Source organism: Saccopteryx leptura, chromosome 1 (genome assembly GCF_036850995.1).
Source record: "Saccopteryx leptura isolate mSacLep1 chromosome 1, mSacLep1_pri_phased_curated, whole genome shotgun sequence".
In the NCBI taxonomy this organism is placed as follows: Eukaryota; Metazoa; Chordata; class Mammalia; order Chiroptera; family Emballonuridae; genus Saccopteryx; species Saccopteryx leptura.
In genome coordinates this window covers 1,487,530-1,506,122 of record NC_089503.1, presented here as the reverse complement: position 1 = coordinate 1,506,122, position 18,593 = coordinate 1,487,530, and the positions used below count along the sequence as shown (strand labels likewise).

The window sequence follows — 18,593 nt, the reverse complement described above, 5'->3', positions numbered from 1 at the left end:
ACAGCCCCCACAGCCAGAGCAGGAACAGACTGGCACACAGCAGCAGACGGGCTTACAGCAGGGCACACAGCTGCACACAGGCACACAGCAGCTGGAGCCACAGCCCCCACAGCCGGAGCAGGAACAGGTCGGCACACAGCAGCAGACTGGCTTGCAGCAGCAGACGGGCACACAGCAGCTGGAGCCACAGCCCCCGGAACAGCCCCCACAGCTCATGGTTCTGGTGGTTGAGGGTGGAGCAGGTCAGAGGAGCAGGTAGAGAGGGGAGGTGGTCAGTGTGGAGCCCCCTGGGCCAGGGGCCTTTATATACCTGCCCGGTCAGGTGAGAAGCTGGGACACGGTGACTTCCTGGTTCCTGTCTGTGCCTGTCCTGAGCCATGTTTGTTTTCTTTGTGTCCCTGTCCTCTCACTGGCTCAGGCGGTCCCACTGTCTTAATTTTCTAAATTTGGTGTCTTCCTCTCCATTGGTCCCTATAATTAGGAACTCAGCTTCCGCTTGCACGGACAGGAACTGGTCACCTGCCTTTAGCTCATCTCGTGTGACGGGCATAGGGTGGCCCAGCCTGCAGGACAGCAGAGTCCCGGGAACGTCCTCAGGTGTCTCACCTCCGGGCAGCTGCTCGCGCCAGGAGAGGCTGCAGCAGGAAGTGCGGGAGCCTCGCTTGGTCTCAGAGGCTTATTTAGAAGACTGTTAATCTCCAATTAATTTTCCTTTCCGTTTTAAAGATTTTTTTATTTTGTGTGTGTGTGTGTGTGTGTGTGTGTGTGTGTGTGTGTGTGTTTATGTCTTAGAGACAGAGAGAGGGAAAGAGAGAGGGACAGATAGAGACAGACATACAGGAAGGGAGAGAGATGAGAAGCATCAATTCTTCTTTGCGACACCTTAGTTGTTCATTGATTACTATTTCATATGTGCCTTGACCAGACACCTCCAGCACAACAAGTGACCCCTTGCTCAATCCAACAGCCTGGAACTCACCCCAGGGACCATGGGGTCATGTCTGTGATCCCTCACTCCCATGTTCCCACATTCAAGCCAGCAACCCCGCGCTCAAGCCAGCCTTATTGTGATTTCCAACCTGGGTCCTCTGCGTCTCAGTCTGACGCTCTAACCACCGCGCAACTGCCTGGTCAGGCTATCGATTGATTTTTAAAGAGAGGACAGAGGGAGAAAGGGAGAGAGAGAGAGAGAGAGAGAGAGAGAGGCGGCAGGTGGTGAGGAAGGAGCCAGAAGCATCTACTCATACTTGATTCTCGCATGAGCCCTGACCCAGCAAAGCGGGGACTCGAACCAGCGACCTCAGCGTCCCAAGTTGACACTCTATCCCAGAGCCACCACATGTCAGGCTCCAATTAATTTTATATTATTTTTATCATTTAGTATTTAAAAATTAATTTAAAATATTTTTCAAAAGCCTTTTCTTGAAATGAATTTGGCATTTACATTTTTATTTATTATTAAGTATTTATTGCATTTATTGGGGTGGAATTGGTTAATAAAGTATATAGGATTCGAGTGCCTTTGTCTGTAAGGGTCATTGGTAGCTTGTACTGTGAGTTCTCACCCAGTCACGCCCCTCCCATCACCATTCACCCCCCTACCCTCTCCCACCTCCCCACCCCTCTCCCTCCTGTGGTCCCCACACTGTGGGCTCTGCCTATGAGGGTGTTTTTTCCACTTAACCCCTTTCCGTTTTTCACCGAGCCCCCCGACACCCTCCCCTCTGACTGCTGTCACTCTGTCCCCTGCGTCTATGGGAACGTGGGTGTCAATATCTATAAAACATGTTTATTTTATATGTTTACAACTTGTTAATGTCAGGCTTTAAAAAGTAAGTGTTCAGAATATTCATTTCAAAATCTCAATCGAAAACATTTTGGGAACAGCCCTGGCCGGGTGCTCAGTCAGTTAAAGCCCAGCCCGAAACGCCAAGGTTGTGGGTTCGATCACAGTTGCGGCAATCATATCGGAGGGACCCAGGAAGGAACACGTAAGTGGAACAAAAAATTAATGCTGCGCTTTCGCTCTTTTTCTCTCTTTTAATCTCTTCCTGTGTCTCCCTTCCTCTCTCTGTCTCTCTCAAATCAATCAGTCAATAAAAACTTCTTGGTGGGCCCTGGCCGGTTGGCTCAGTGGTAGAGCGTCGGCCTGGCGTGCAGGAGTCCCGGGTTCTATTCCTAGCCAGGGCACACAGGAGAAGCGCCCATCTGCTTCTCCACCCCTTCCCCTCTCCTTCCTCTCTGTCTCTCTCTTCCCCTCCCACAGCCGAGGCTCCATTGGAGCAAAGTTGGCCCGGGCGCTGAGGATGGCTCTATGGCCTCTGCCTCAGGCGCTAGAATGGCTCTGGTTGCAACAGAGCAACGCCCCAAGATGGGCAGAGCATTGCCCCCTGGTGGGCGTGCTGGGTGGATCCCGGTTGGGCGCATGCGGGAGTCTGCCTGATTGCCTCCCCATTTCCAACTTCGGGAAAATACAAAAAAAAAAAAAAAAAAAACCTTCCTGGGGAACCAACGCCTTCTCATGCACGGTCCCCACCTGACCCATGACGAGAGGAAGACTGGCTCCTCTGGTGGGAAAAGCCTAGAACTGCTTCTCCTGGTGAAAACAGGAACGCAGAGCGGATGACCTTCCTTGTGGGATGGGACAGGTGAAGGCCAGGAACGCAGAGCGGATGGCCTTCCTTGTGGGATGGGACAGGTGAAGACAGGAACGCAGAGCGGATGGCCTTCCTTGTGGGATGGGACAGGTGAAGGCCAGGAACGCAGAGCGGATGGCCTTCCTTGTGGGATGGGACAGGTGAAGACAGGAACGCAGAGCGGATGGCCTTCCTTGTGGGATGGGACAGGTGAAGACAGGAACGCAGAGCGGATGACCTTCCTTGTGGGATGGGACAGGTGAAGACAGGAACGCAGAGCGGATGGCCTTCCTTGTGGGATGGGACAGGTGAAGACAGGAACGCAGAGCGGATGGCCTTCCTTGTGGGATGGGACAGGTGAAGACAGGAACGCAGAGCGGATGACCTTCCTTGTGGGATGGGACAGGTGAAGACAGGAACGCAGAGCGGATGGCCTTCCTTGTGGGATGGGACAGGTGAAGGCCAGCTTTGGGGACATGAGCGAGGTGGAGGTGGCCAATCCTCACTCACCGGCGCCCCTCAGGGTCCGTCAGCAGAAGGTCCGCTCCAGTCCTCACGACACGGCTCTGCGGGTCTCGACACCGTCATTCCAAAGGAAGGAAAAGCCATCACCAGGGACACAACAGCCGCCTCCTGGAAGAGGGGTCGACGAAGGGCACCCTCCACGGTGGGTTTCTCCGGCCTCGGAACCCACGGTGACTGACCCGATGACCAGTGAGAATGGGCCCCTGGTCCACACAGAGCTCAGAGCCTGGAGCGTGCCCGTCCCTCGTCCCTGCTGCCTGCCGTCTCTCCCCATCCCGCCCCGACGGTCAATGCAGAACCACAGCCCAGTCCAGCCAGGGCCACGAGGAGCCCGGGTTTCCAGCCAGGGCCACGGGGAGCCCGGGTTTCCAGCCAGGGCCACGAGGAGCCCGGGTTTCCAGCCAGGGATCGCGGTGCCACCAGCTGCGTGTCCCCGTGAGCTCCTCCTGACCCGAGATGGGGGGAGGCACACGTCCACCCACCTCCACGGCGGCTTCCTGCGCCCGCAACACCCACGCCCCGAGTCCGCCTCTGACGTGCTCTACAGCAAGACCGTTCAGGGCCCGACGCAGTCAGCACTGTGTCAGGGTGGCAAGCAGGAGAGCCCTGAGGACGCTGCCTCTGTCCCCATGAGCAAACTGACCCCAGGCCTGACCAGCTGACAAAAAAAACCTGTGCCAGGAAGCAGTGCAAAATACAACACAAAGGTTCCTTGTAAACAGTACAAAGGCTTTACAATACTCAGAAACTTTCTGCTACAGAGGGGCACAGACAGCAACCAGGAAGTGACCATGTCCCAGGATCTCACCTGACCCGGCAGGTATATAAAGGCCCCTGGCCCAGGAGGCTCCACATTGACCACCTCCCCTCTCTACCTGCTCCTCTGACCTGCTCCACCCTCAACCACCAGAACCATGAGCTGTGGGGGCTGTTCCGGGGGCTGTGGCTCCAGCTGCTGTGTGCCCGTCTGCTGCTGCAAGCCCGTGTGCTGCTGTGTGCCCACCTGTTCCTGCTGCAGCTGTGGGGGCTGTGGCTCCAGCTGTGGGGGCTGTGGCTCCAGCTGTGGGGGCTGTGGCTCCAGCTGCTGTGTGCCCGTGTGCAGCTGTGTGCCCTGCTGTAAGCCTGTGTGCTGCTGTGTGCCCACCTGCTCTTGCTCCAGCTGTGGGGGCTGTGGCTCTAGCTGCTGTGCCCCCGTTTGCTGCCAGTGCAAGATCTGAGGCCCTCTCTGGCACAAGACCCCTAATGGCTCCAGTCTGAGCTCCCCTGCCCATGACCAGTGAGATACGTCATGTCCCTGAATCCCAGATACTTATCCATCTTCGAAGGTGTTTCAGGGGAGGCTTCACCTGAGACGTTGAGCCAAAGTCCCAGCTCAGCTGACCCCATGGTACTGGCCTTCTCGAAGCACCACCCCTCATGTTCCAGAAGGTTCCTCCTCCTTGTCTCTCTGCTCGTCGGGGTCTGAGTCTGAAGACACTCATCACATTCCCCACTAAACTGCCAGGTTCCTGCCCAGACCCGCCTGTCCCACTCCCATCACGTCCCCTCTCCTCTACCTGAGCTGCTGCCGGGTCAGGACCCCGAGGGTGCAGGTGACACAGCTGTACCTTGAGCGGCCCCCTCATCCTGAACACGTGCTCCCTCTGTCCCTGTCTCCCGAGCTCTGCTGCACCCCCGAGAGCCCTAAATAAACCCATCCTCACACCACAGACCAGGACTCACTGTGACTTTGTCTTATTGCCTTTGTGACAGAAACACACAACACTCCGTGGGGGTGACAGCTGGTGCCACTTGTGGATTTTACAAATGTTTATCTTGTGTCGCCTTTTCTACACACACATTTCCCTCAAATGTGTCTCAGGGAACAAATCCCTGTTATTCCCAACAGCGGCGTGAGGCAGGCTGTTTGTGGGGTCCTCATTTACCAGAGGGGAGCTCAGACGTCCAGAGGGGACCTGGGGACTTGAGGAGGGCTTCCGACTGCAGGGTGAAGTCCAGGCAGGGAGAGGAAGCCTCCGTGTCGTCACAGTCAGCAGAGACGCTCCTGTCTCCGGTAGGGGCTCCTCCTGCAGCCGACCTTGGGCTGCGTGTCTGTGACCCACAGAGACAGCTCCGCTGGGAGCAACCCTCAGCCCTGTCGGGGTCGACACAGGGACCAGCCTCCTTTGCTCCCCGGCCCTCTGGGTCCCTACCAGGACGCTGTGCCTCTCACAGGGTCCGTAGTGACACTGGCAGGCCTTGTTCGACTGCAGAAAGTCAGCAGGTAATGCAGGAGGATGGACGGACCAAGGAAGACACGTGAGTGGCTGTCCCTGTGCTGAGAGGGACGGACGGGAGGGGGGAGGGCAGCCGCTGGTGTCTGTGTCTGCTCTCTGGTGTCTTTCTCAACCACATGTTCATCGAGTGGGTTTAAAGCAGAGCTTCGGGGCCTGGATGAGTACCGCAGTGGACTAGAGCATCGCCCTGATGTGCGGAGGTGGAGGGCGCCATCCCTGGTCAGGGCACAGGCGAGAGTCAGCCAGTGAATGCCTGGAGAAGTGGAACAGCATATTGATGTTTTTCTCTCTCTCTGCCTCTCTTTCTCTAAAATCAATAAATACGCTTTAAAGATTAAAGAAATTGGCCCTGGCCGGTTGGCTCAGCAGTAGAGCGTCGGCCTGGCATGCAGGGGACCCGGGTGCGATTCCCGGCCAGGGCACACAGGAGAAGTGCCCATTTGCTTCTCCACCCTTCCCCCTCTCCTTCCTCTCTGTCTCTCTCTTCCCCTTCCGCAGCCGAGGCTCCATTGGAGCAAAGATGGCCCGGGCGCTGGGGATGGCTCCTTGGCCTCTGCCCCAGGCGCTAGAGTGGCTCTGGTCTTGGCAGAGCGACGCCCCGGAGGGGCAGAGCATCGCCCCCTGGTGGGCGTGCCAGGTGGATCCCGGTCGGGCGCATGCGGGAGTCTGTCTGACTGTCTCTCCCTGTTTCCAGCTTCAGAAAAATACAAAAAAAAAAAAAAAAAAAGATTTAAAAGAAATAAATAACGCAGAGCTTCAGTGTGGAGCCAGCAGGGTAGTAGCCTTGTGGGGGGAGGGGTAGCGATCACTTTGTAAAAGATGTGAATGTCTAACCACCATGCTGTTCCCCTGAAACTAATACAATATGCAAGGTCAACGGTGATTGAAAATAAAATAAAATCTATAGTTTAAAGTTATGTCTGCATGACAAAGGGACTCAGATCAGGTAAATAAGTCCTTAAGGAAGACGTCTCCGACATCAACATCGCAGGTCCTCAGACACACCTGCAACCCTTCAGGGTCTATACGTGCACTTATGGGGCACCGACTGGATACCAGGCCTTGCTCTGGCTCTGGGGACACAGAAGCGAACAGCACGGCGGGCCTGCTCTCAAGGGCCTGACCTTCCGGAAGAGAGAGGGACAGAGAATCAGAGAATGCCGGGCACTGTGGACGTAGAGGGCCCCATGGGGCAGCGGGGGACACAGGACAGACGGGTGTGGGCAGCCAGCCCGCGAGCTGCTGTCCAGGTGTGAAGCCCCTGGTGTGTCCCCAGGTCACCTGCTGTGCCACATGCCGGGTAGTAGAGACACGTAGGCATCTGGGTTCCATGTGTAGGCCTCTTGCTCCCTCTGCAGCCCAGCAAGGCTGCTCCCCGAGGCCATGGCTGATGGGCTCATGACAACATTCTCCCGTCCATAGAGAAAAAGGAGGACACGCCTGACCCATGGAGGCGCAGGGGATAACGGGTCCACCTGGAACACTGAGGTCGCTGGTTCCAAGCCCAGGGCTTACTGGTCAGGACACATAAGAAAAGCAACCAGGACGACTTGATGCTACTCATTCCCCCGGCCATCTCCTCTCTCTCTCTCTCTCTCTCTCTCTCTCTTTCTCTTCTCTCTCTCTCTCTCTCTCTCTCAAATCAATAGATAAAATCTCTGAAAAAGAAATGAGGACATGAGTATGAGTTCCATGAAGGTAAACGGGTTCCACGCATAGAGCTGAGCTTCACACGGAGGTTCTGTCTCTGCCAATGACGGATGTCGTGCTGCCTGCCGTGACACACTCCTTGTCCCTGCCGTGACACACTCCTTGTCCCTGCCGTGACACACTCCTTGTCCCTGCCGGGACACACTCCTTGTCCTCGCGGGCACAGCTACAGCTGACGGCAGTAAGACGCTTCCCTGTCACCGTTTTCTTTTTTAATTTTATACGTTCATGAGATTCCGAACCCTGAGACCATGCTCGTGAGCCTCGTAAGGCATCATTCCTTCCAAATGCAGCCAGTTCTCATGGGGATGTCACAGGTCAATTCCCGGTCAGACACACAGGAGATGCACACATCTGCTTCTCTATCCCTCCTCTCCTTCTCTCTCTCCTTCTCTCCCTCCTGCAGCCAATGCTCTATGGGTTTGAGCACGTTGGCCCCGGGCACTGAGGATGGCTCCATGGAGCCTCCATCTCAGGTGCTGAAAGTAACTCAGCTGTGAGCATGACTCCAGAAGAGGGTTGCCAGGTAGATCCCGGTCGGGGCACATGCAGGAGTCTGTCTCTCTATCTCCCCTCCTCTCACTTGAAATTAAAAGAAAAAATATAAACATAAAAACAAAGAAATAAAACAACAGTATGTAAATATTCACAAGAAAACAACAAGAGCACAAATGCCACAAAACAAAACAAAAATGCCAGGTAAATGGAATGTCATCAAAAATTTAAAAATGTATGCATCTACGGACCTTGTCAAAAGAGAGGGAAGATGATCTACAGAAGGGGAGACAATATTAACAAGTAGCACATCTGATCACAGTCTAGTGTCCAAAATATATAAAGAGCTCTGGCAATTCAACAATAAACAGGCAAAAAAATGAAAATAAAAGAAATGACAGTAACAGTATCTTAATAAAGGGCCTTAGTAAGAGCATCTTTCTCTTTGAAGGAGACGTTCGCATGGCCCACAAACACACAAAGAGGTGTCAATATCGCCATCATGAGGAAAACGCAAATCTAAACCACCCCTAGGACGGCTGTGATGGGCAGGTCGGATGACAGCAAGAGCTAACAAGGATGTGGAGAAGTCAGAACTGCCCCCCACGGCTGTTGGGAACATGCGTGGGCTGAGCAACCGGGGGAAATAGTCCAGCAGTTCCTTTCCAAGTCACCCATAGAGTTGTCCTGAGACCCAGCATTTCTGCTCCCAGGCGTCTGCCCAAGAGTAGTGGACACACCTGTCCACAGATAACCTGCCCACGAATGCTCAGAGCAGCGTGACGCCCAGTCACCCAGGGGTGGACATCACCCAGAAGTCCATCACCTGACGAGCGAATAAACCAGAGAGCATATCCACGCCACGGAGTGAGAGTCGTAAATAACGTGCCGTCACAGGCACGAGACACTGAGGGAACTGCACGGGGACCTCACTCGTTCTGCTCAGGGAGAGAACCCCGGCACAAGACCGCACGCTACGTCCCTTCATCCCTGAGAAATCTCCAGAACGGGCTGGCCGGTGGGGACAGAAGGTAACGCTGTGGCTCCCGATGGCTATGCGGGGGCAGGGCAGTGTGACGTGGAGGTGGCCGTGGAGGGGACGGTGTCCTCTGGGGGTGATGCAGGTCTGTGGTGGACGGTGTTTGGACCGCTCGGTGACCGATGGGAAAAGGTCGAGGTGCACACCGTACGTGGTCAGCTGTCAAGAAGTCACCGGAGAGGCTGAGGGTCCATGGGAGAGGGTCTGGCCCTGAGCCAGGAGCCAGATCTTTAGGGCTGAGGGAGCAGTCACAGGTGGCACATGGCAGGTCCCCGAGAGAGGGAAGATGGACAGGAAGTGGTGGTGAGAACCAACCATCCACCAGGACCCCTTTCCACACCTTACCCGTCCCTCCTCCTCCTAGTCCGTCCTGTGTGGAGACAGGCCCAGGTGTGAGTGTGGGGCGTGGAGTCCTCCCTCCATCACTCCATTCACTCAGCCATTCATTACCTCTAACCATCCTTATTGTCACGTGAAAGGCTCCCTTCTCGGGGAACTGGAGGCCTCTCGTCAGGGACCAGCGTGCCACGTGCTCAGTTGGAGGATCTGGAGTCGGCACCAGATGTGGAGGGAGAGAAGGGAAGAAAAGTGGAAGAAAAGGAGGGAGATTCTAAGGGGAAAGGCAGGAGCCCAGCCAGGGGGGCTGAGTGGGGGTTCTGGGGAGGCCGGTGCCCCAGGGCGTGGTGGCCGAGCCTGTGACAGGTGACCTGTGGTGGCATCAGCGGTCTCCCTTCTCAGAGGAGCCGTCCCCTCTGTTCTCCTCACTTCTGACAACACACACACACTCACACACACATTCACACACACTCACACACACACTCTCACACACACACACACATTCACTCACACACTCACACACACACACTCACACATACACACTCACACTCACACACACACACTCACACACACACACTCACACTCACACACACTCACACAATCACACACACACACACTCACACACACACACTCACACTCACACACTCTCACACACACTCACACACTCTCACACACACACACACACATTCACTCACACACTCACACACACACACTCACACATACACACTCACACTCACACACACTCACACAATCACACACACACACACACACAGGAGCCTGGCGTGGGTTAGCAGGGAGCCTCAGAGTCCCACAGAGTGAAACCCAGGACAGAACATGCTCAGGGGCGGGAAGAAGGGGCCACAGGAGGCACGGGGGTCTGAGTGCAGAGGAGAGACGGCTCTAGCGGCCTCTGAGACTTTCAGAAATACTCACCAGGAAGAAGGGGGTCCCTCCTACCAACCGGGATGGGGACTAATTATTCATGCCTACAAGGAAAGAAGAAGTGAGCCGCAGAGAGTGGACAGGTGTGGGTAAACTGAGGCAGCACCAGCGTCCACGTACCTATCTGTGTTTACAGAATCCAACCAACGGCCGGCCGCCTCTACTCACAGGATGGTGGACGTTCCGTTCCCCTGTAGATGGTTGATTGTTTGCAGTAAAGACCACGCAGGACTTCTAACACCACACGTGTCAGATGGCGATTGTCGGGGAGAAGTCAGCACAGCAAAGGTAAGAGCACCTGGGTGGTGTCATCCACCGCTGGTCACCTGTGGTCAGCAGAGAGGCAGGTGACCAGCACACCTGGGGCTTCGGGGAAACACGACACCTGGAGCTGAGGTTCTAATTATAGAGGCCACCACGAAAGGGGAACGGGGAAACTGAGGAAGGGAAAACAGAATGCTCCCCTGAGCCGGGAGTAGAGAGAAAACAGAGCTGAGGAAAACAGCGCAGACAGGAACCAGGAAGTGACCTTGCCCCAGCTTCTCACCTGACCCGGCAGGTATATAAAGGCCCCTGGACCAGGGGGCTCCACACTGACCACCTCCCTCTCTACCTGCTCCTCTGACCTGCTCCACCCTCAACCACCAGAACCATGAGCTGTGGGGGCTGTTCCGGGGGCTGTGGCTCCAGCTGCTGTGTGCCCGTCTGCTGCTGCAAGCCCGTGTGCTGCTGTGTGCCCACCTGTGCCTGCTGCAGCTGTGGGGGCTGTGGCTCCAGCTGTGGGGGCTGTGGCTCCAGCTGCTGTGTGCCCGTGTGCAGCTGTGTGCCCTGCTGTAAGCCCGTGTGCTGCTGTGTGCCCACCTGTGCCTGCTGCAGCTGTGGGGGCTGTGGCTCCAGCTGTGGGGGCTGTGGCTCCAGCTGCTGTGCTCCCATTTGCTGCCAGTGCAAGATTTAAATTCTTTTTTTGTGCTGGGACTCTCCCCTGAGTTGATGCCACCCCTGGTCAGGAGTCATGGCTTCCAGCGGAGCCATCTCCTGCCTTTTCCCAGCACCCCCGAACCAGACTCTCTCTCTCCATTCCAGAGCCCTATTTCCCTCCCTCTTTCCTGGCCACATTTGAAGGTTTCACTCTGACCTCCTGCAGGAAATTCTGTGGGCACTTGCGTTCAACACGCCCCATCTCTCAGCCACCACAGACCTCTTCCACCAGCTGCAGCCTCAGCCTGTCCTCAAGCCCTGCCCACCTGGCACCTTCTCCAATGAGGACCCCTGAGCGGGGACAGCATGGGCTTTCCTCCACTCTCCCCATTCTGTGGTCACCCAGAAGTCCCTCTCTGTCCCTCAAGCATGTAATAAAGGCGCCATTACCCCAGTGCTGTGTTGGTCAATCTGTCAGCTTCTGTTCCTCTGTGGGGTGGGACAGCGCGGACTGGAACTGCACCTGTGACCACACGCTCCACTCTGGGACACCCCCGCTGAGCTGCCCAGAGTGCCCTCTGCCGGCACTGATCGGCTCCTCATCTCCCACACACTCTGGCCGTGGGCCCTAGAGCCAACGCGCGGAGCACCGGACCCCATCGCTCGTCCTCCCCGAACCTCAGTGTCCACACCTGTAAAGTGGGCTGCCCGTGGCCCCTCCCTGTCAGGAAATGGTGTGTGAACGGGTAAGTCCCACGGGAAGGGACTCGTCCTAATGACCGGTGTGTGTGTCTGGCTGGCACCTACCCTCGGCTCAGAGCCATGCTGAGGCAGGGGGTGCCCCCCCCCGCATTGTCCTCACATGAAAACCTGTTGGATCCAGCCAAAGCAACACTTACGGGATGGGAAATCCGTCCCTCAAGACGCGCACGGTAGAGGAGGAAGGCTGGTGAGAATCGACTCCCGTCCTTCCAGCCCCCGGGGGAAACCGGAAAGAGAGAAATCAATCAAATCCGAATGAAACGGAAGAAAGGACCTCACGGAGGCGAGGGGGGCGTCGACCACGGAGACCGGAATCGCAGGTAAAACGGAGACAGCCTCCTCGGTCACGTGTGTGCGCGCGCGCGCTTCGCAGAGACGAATAAAACGGGCAGACTACCAGCGAGACGGATCTAAAAAAATAAGATAGAATAGAATAGAGAAGAGACGCATTAGGAGTAACCGGAACGGAAAGGGGACGACGCACTGAGCTCCACACACAATAAGAAACAGTAACTAGGTATGAAAACAAATGTAAAACGGGGCGAAATGAACAAATATCTCGAAAAACACATGCATGCCACCTCTGACACAGAAAAGAAACAGTGGCCCTGGCCGGTTGGCTCAGTGGTAGAGCGTCGGCCTGGCATGCAGAAGTCCCGGGTTCGATTCCCGGCCAGGACACACAGGAGAGGCGCCCATCTGCTTCTCCACCCCTCCCCCCTCCTTACTCTCTGTCTCTCTCTTCCCCTCCCACAGCCAAGGCTTCATTGGAGCAAAGTTGGCCCGGGGACTGGGGATGGCTCCTTGGCCTCTGCCCCAGGCACTAGAGTGGCTCTGGTTGCGGCAGAGCAACACCCCAGAGGGGCAGAGCATCGCCCCCTGGTGGGCAGAGCGTCGCCCCCTGGTGGGCGTGCTGGGTGGATCCTGGTTGGGCGCATGCAGGAGTCTGTCTGACTGTCTCTTCCCGTTTCTAGCTTCGGAAAAATACAAAAAAAAAAAAAAAAAAAAAAAAAGAAACAAAGTGTAAGTAGCCCTCTCTCCCCTGAGGAAACTGAGTCTGTGATTGAACACCATCCCACAAAGGACACAGAGGGCGGGTCTGCAGGCCTGAATTCTGGGAGCCAGGGGCTGGGGCCTGGGGGAGGGAGAGGGAGGGAGTGTTTCATGGGGACAGAGTGTCAGGTTGGGCAGGAGGGACATTCTGGAGATGACATTCTGGAGTGGTGAGGGCTGCACCGCGGTGTGAATGTGCTTAACGAGCCCCTGATCTGTGCACTTAACACTGATTAAAATGATACCTTCTATTTTCCGTGTATTTCAGCACAGTAAAAAAAAAAAGTCAATTTTACTATATGACAACTGTAAAATGTTAAGTGATACAAAAAGAAAGAAGGAAGGAAGGAAGGAAGGAAGGAAGGAAGGAAGGAAGGAAGGAAGGAAGGAAGGAAGGAAGGAAGGAAGGAAGGAAGGAAGGAAGGAAGGAAGGGGAGATAGAGAAAGAGAAAGAAAGAAGAAAGAAAGAAAAAGAAAGAAAGCAAGAAAGAAAAGAAAGAAGGAAAGAAACAGAAAAGAAAAGAAAAGAAAGAAAGAAGGAAAGAAACAGAAAAGAAAAACAAGACACTGAATGGTGTGTGCAAAGCTGCTGGACTTGTTAAGACACATCTTCTGGCTGCACAGCTGGGGCGGAGCTGAGAGTCTGTGTTTCTGACACACTCCTGCGACCTCGATGCTGACATGGCCGGGAGGGATGACTGCAGGCCAGCCGGCGCTAAGAGAAATCCTCGAGAATGTTGGCTGCGTGTGGAAAAACATGCGAATACACTGAATGTCCATGGGCAGAGAGAGGCGAGGGTGGCTGAGCGGTCTGTCCGTCTGCGGCAGAAACCTGCCCACACAGCAGCGGAGGGGGGTGCATCGGTTTCACAGGCACCCGCAGGACTGGAAAGCCACAGAAAGCAAACTGAGGGAGAACAGTTGCACTGCGGTGCTACGATGTGTCGATACTTAAAAACATACAAGGGTGCCCTGGCCGGTTGGCTCAGTGGTAGAGCGTCAGCCTGGCATGCAGGAGTCCCGGGTTCGATTCCCAGCCAGGGCGCCCATCTGCTTCTCCACCCCTCCCCCTCTCCTTCTTCTCTGTCTCTCTCTTCCCCTCCTGCAGCCAAGGCTCCATTGGAGCAAAGTTGGCCCGGGTGCTGAGGATGGCTCTGTGGCCTCTGCCTCAGTCACTAGAATGGCTCTGGTTGCAACAGTGACACCCCAGATGGGCAGAGCATCGCCCCCTGGTGGGCATGCCGGTGGATCCTGGTCAGGCGCATGTGGGAGTCTGTCTGACTGCCTCCCCATTTCCAGCTTCAGGAAAAAAAAAAAAAACATACAAGGGTGTTTGTGGGACTTACACACGCAATGAAGAGATAAAAACAGAACCAGGAGGACGCCCAGCACCCCACCTGCAGCTGCCTCTGGAAAAGAGGGGCGCACGCCTGGGGCCCAGCTGCTGTGTTTCCGACCTGAAGCAGAACTGGAGAAATGCTGAGGCAGTGGGGTCTAGGATCTAAGTCAGGAGTTCCCAAACTACAGCCCGGGGGCCGCATGCGGCCCCCCCCGCCGCACTTCCGGAAGGGGCACCTCTTTCATTGGTGGTCACTGAGTGGAGCACTGTATGTGACGGTGGCACAAAGCGCGGCGTCACTCACGTACAGTACTACTTCTGGTGACGCGAGACGCACGTGTGACGGCTCCAGAAGCACGTCATATCATTGTTACGGCTAGCAGTGACAAATATGGAACCGGACATTGACCATCTCATTAGCCAAAAGCAGGCCCATAGTTCCCATTGAAATACTGGTCAGTTTGTTGATTTAAATTTACTTGTTCTTTATTTTAAATATTGTATTTGTTCCCGTTTTGTTTTTTTACTTTAAAATATGTGCAGTGTGCATAGGGATTTGTTCATAGTTTTTTTTATAGTCCGGCCCTCCAACGGTCTGAGGGACAGTGAACTGGCCCCCTGTGTAAAAAGTTTGGGGACCCCTGCTCTAAGTGTTTGCTATAGCGTTCTCTCCATGCTGATTTGTAAGTTATTTAAAATATTATTTTTTAAAAAAAAAAAAGGCCCTGGCTGGTTGGCTCAGTGGTAGAGCGTCGGCTTGGCGTGCAGGAGTCCCGGGTTCGATTCCCGGCCAGGGCACATAGGAGAGGCGCCCATCTACTTCTCCACCCCTCCCCCTCTCCTTCCTCTCTGTCTCTTCCCCTCCCGCAGCCAGGGCTCCACTGGAGCAAAGTTTGCCCGGGCATTGAGGATGGCTCTGTGGCCTCTGCCTCAGGCGCTAGAATGGCTCTGATTGCGGCAGAGCGACGCCCCCAGATGGGCAGAGCATCACCCCCTGGTGGGCGTGCCGGGTGGATCCCGGTCGGGCACATTCGGGAGTCTGTCTGACTGCCTCCCTGTTTCCAGCTTCGGAAAAATACAAAAATAAATAAATAAATAAAAATTTTTTAAAGGAGACCCTGATGGGTTGGCTCAGTGGTAGAGCATCAGCCCAGCGTGTGGATGTCCTACGTTCAATTCCCAGTCAGGGCACACAGGAGAAGCAACCATCTGCTTCTCCACCCCTCCACCTCCCCTTCTCTCTCTTTCTCTCTCTCTCTCTCCCTCTTTCTCTCTCTCCCTCTCTCTCCTTCTCCTGCAGCCATGGCTCCATTGGAGTGAATTAGCCCCAGGTGATAAGGATGGTTTCATAGCCTCTGCGTCAGGTGCTAAAAAGAGCTCAGTTGCTGAGCAACAGAGCAACACCCCAGGTGGACAGAGCATTGCCCCCAGTGGGCTTGTCCGGTGGATCCTGGTCAGGGCACATGCCGGAGTCTATCTCTCTGCCTCCCTTCCTCTCACTACAAAAAAAAAAAAAAAAAAAGGGAAAAGGAAAGACCCTGGCTGGGTTGTTCAGTGGGCAGAGCATCGTCCCAGCATGCTGAAGTCACAGGTTCAATCCTTGGTCAGGGCACATACAGGGCACGTACAAGAAGCAACAAACAAGTGCTCAACTAAACGCAACTACATGGAGCAATGGGTTGATGCTTCTCTCTCTTTCTCCCTGCCTATCTTTCTCTCTCTTAAATCAATGAAAAGTTAAAAAAAAGAAAAACATAAAACAGGAAATAAAATATACTGCTCACCATAATTAGGGGATATTTCAAAATGAATATGAAGCGATAAAAAAAAAATAAGCATGTGATTTTTTTAAAAAATTAAACCAGAACCTCAGAAAAGCAAACGACACATCAGAGAAAGTCGGTCGATTATGCAAATGAGAGGCCAAACCCACTCGTATTTTCTGGGTGAAAATCCACTCGGGCGGAAGGCTGAAAGGACCGGGGGTCTGCACATTCCCTGGTCCCCTCTTTTCTGTGAGCAGAGTGCCGGGCACCTGTTAGAAAACGCTTCTCGCTGCAGGAGGGACGCTGCCCGTTGCACTGTGCTTAGTAGCCGAGCTACGGGGATAATCTAACAAGATAGAGAGTTGGTTTGAGCGTCACCACATATCCATGAAATACAGAATATGGGTGGTGGGCACCCCCAAAGCGTTTTGGGGGTTTTTTTGTATTTTTCTGAAGCTAGAAATGGGTAGAGACAGTCAGACAGACTCATGCATGCGCCCAACCGGGATCCACCCGGCACGCCCACCAGGGGGCGATGTTCTGCCCCTCCGGGACGTTGCAACCAGAGCCACTCTAGCGCCTGGGGCAGAGGCCAAGGAGCCATCCTCAGTGCCCGGGGCCAACTTTGCTCCAATGGAGCCTTGGCTGCAGGAGGGGAAGAGAGAGACAGAGAGGAAGGAGAGGGGGAGAGGTGGAGAAGCAGATGGGCACTTCTCCTGTGTGCCCTGGCCGGGAATCGAACCCGGGACTCCCGCACGCCAGGCCGACGCTCTACCACTGAGCCAACCGGCCAGGACCCAAAGCGTTTCTTTGGGTGCAAAAATTAAAGGCAGACACAAAAGAACGCACACTGCACATGGCCCTTTCTGTGGAGTTCAAGAACAGGCCACACTAACCCGCGGTGACGGGTCAGAAGGTGAGGGGACAGTTGTCTGGAAAGAGGCTCAAGGGAACGACACGGAAACGATCTGGTAACACCAGTGCACACGGTTGGCAAAACCACACATCTACTTGTTCACCTGAGATGTGCATTTTTGTTAACTAGGCCTTGACTTTTTAAAGATACTCAGGTAGTGGGAAATGGATGCCGCGGAAAAACGGTGGCTATAGGTCCAATGAGTTGCAAACCAGCAAGAAAAAGCGAACCCGCTTCTCTTGTGCACCGCAAAAGGATGCGTTGAGAAACTCCCGCCCTCGGGCATCCTCCCCGCAGCGTCGCGGGTGCAGGGCGGGCGGCAGAGGGCGCGCACGGACCGCCAAGACCGCTGCGCGCTCGGACATGCCCAACGGGGAGCGCGGGTCCCGCCTGATGCTGCCCGCCCTGCCTGAGGCCGCCCGCCCCGCGAGCCGCAAGGTCCGCCTGGTCCAGACACGACCCCAGACGCAGCCTTGCTGCCTCCCTGGCCCTGTGCCGGGTCCTGCTCCACTTCGGGGATCCCGCACTCCCAGGCCAGCGTGGTTGCGATCACCTGGGGGAGGGGGGGAACCACACAGGGTTCAGCGCCTGGACTTTGCCCGGCCTGGTACAGCGGCCACTGCCGGAGTCCAGGCCCCGCTAGGGAGCTGAAAACCCCGCGAGGTGTTCTCTCTCAAGTGCGACCCACAGCTTGGAGCCACTGCAGCTGCTTTTCCAGACGGCCCCTGCCCCTCCACACCTGTGCAGAGATGTTGGCCTCGCAGAGCCCAGCAGGTCTGGGGCCCTGAGTCTCGGGGTCCACTAGGTCAGGCGCCAACCCTCTGCTGGAGGGGGGTTGGCAAAGGAGCAGTGGAAAGCCCGAAAGGGACAGGCCAGAGATGGTAGCCTTGGAAAGTCACTGTCCTCTCCAGAGTGGGTACCTCCGTACCCTGTGGCTGCCCCATTTCTGCAGAACACCAGGTTTTAAGGGCTCCTTTGCAGAAGCCATACCATTAGGATTATAAAATATTCATGGCCTAAACATACTCCCCTGGCCAGGAACAGCCTGGGAAACCATATGCCACACACACTTGCAGCTTCCAGAAGGGGACATGCGGGCACCACTGCCAACCCCTCAATTTACTGCCATGCTCAGGAGCTGCCCGGAGCACAGAGTTCTTAGGGACCAAGGGCACCTTCAGGCCACAGGCAAGCACAAACCACAGCTGGCCCCACACCCTCCTGCAGGACACCTTAGTGCAAGGGTCCCCAAACTACGGCCCGCGGGCCACATGCGGCCCCCTGAGGCCATTTATCCGGCCCCCGCTGCACTTCTGGAAGGGGCACCTCTTTCATTGGTGGTCAGTGAGAGGAGCATAGTTCCCATTGAAATATTGGTCAGTTTGTTGATTTAAATTTACTTGTTCTTTATTTTAAATATTGTATTTGTTCTCGTTTTGTTTTTTTACTTTAAAATAAGATATGTGCAGTGTGCATAGGAATTTGTTCATAGTTTTGTTTTATAGTCCAGCCCTCCAACGGTCTGAGGGACAGTGAACTGGCCCCCTGTGTAAAAAGTTTGGGGACCCCTGCCTTAGTGCCACCCCATCGCCGCCTTCCATCGACTCCCTGGGCTCACCCTGGGCATCCCCCTCCCCCTGAGTGACAGTTCTTCTAGAAAGACACGGACAGCCTCACTCCTGTGGGTCCCCGGGCCCTCTGGCTCTGTCCTTGCTCCCCCAGGCCCTTACCTGCCCGTGCCCAAGGCCCAGCCTCTCCTCTTTTCAGCCATGCAGTGACCCCAGTGCAGCCAGGCCCCCCCCGCCCGCCGCACCCTCACCCTGTATCGCTGACCTGGCCGTGCATCTGTGCTGGGCATCTCCCTTGTTGAGCTCAGGGTC

The 18,593-nt window shown here is 55.3% G+C and overlaps 1 long non-coding RNA gene across 1 annotated transcript in view; it reads right to left on the bottom strand.

Annotated features, from left to right (window-relative positions):
- The window catches only part of LOC136399954 (uncharacterized), a 122,141-nt gene extending 110,105 nt beyond the window's left edge, over positions 1-12,036 (bottom strand). The window contains exon 1 of the long non-coding RNA XR_010750233.1: positions 11,777-12,036. This is a non-coding gene — a long non-coding RNA (uncharacterized lncRNA). The remainder of the gene's footprint in view (positions 1-11,776) is intronic.
- Between the last annotated feature and the right edge of the window lie 6,557 nt (positions 12,037-18,593).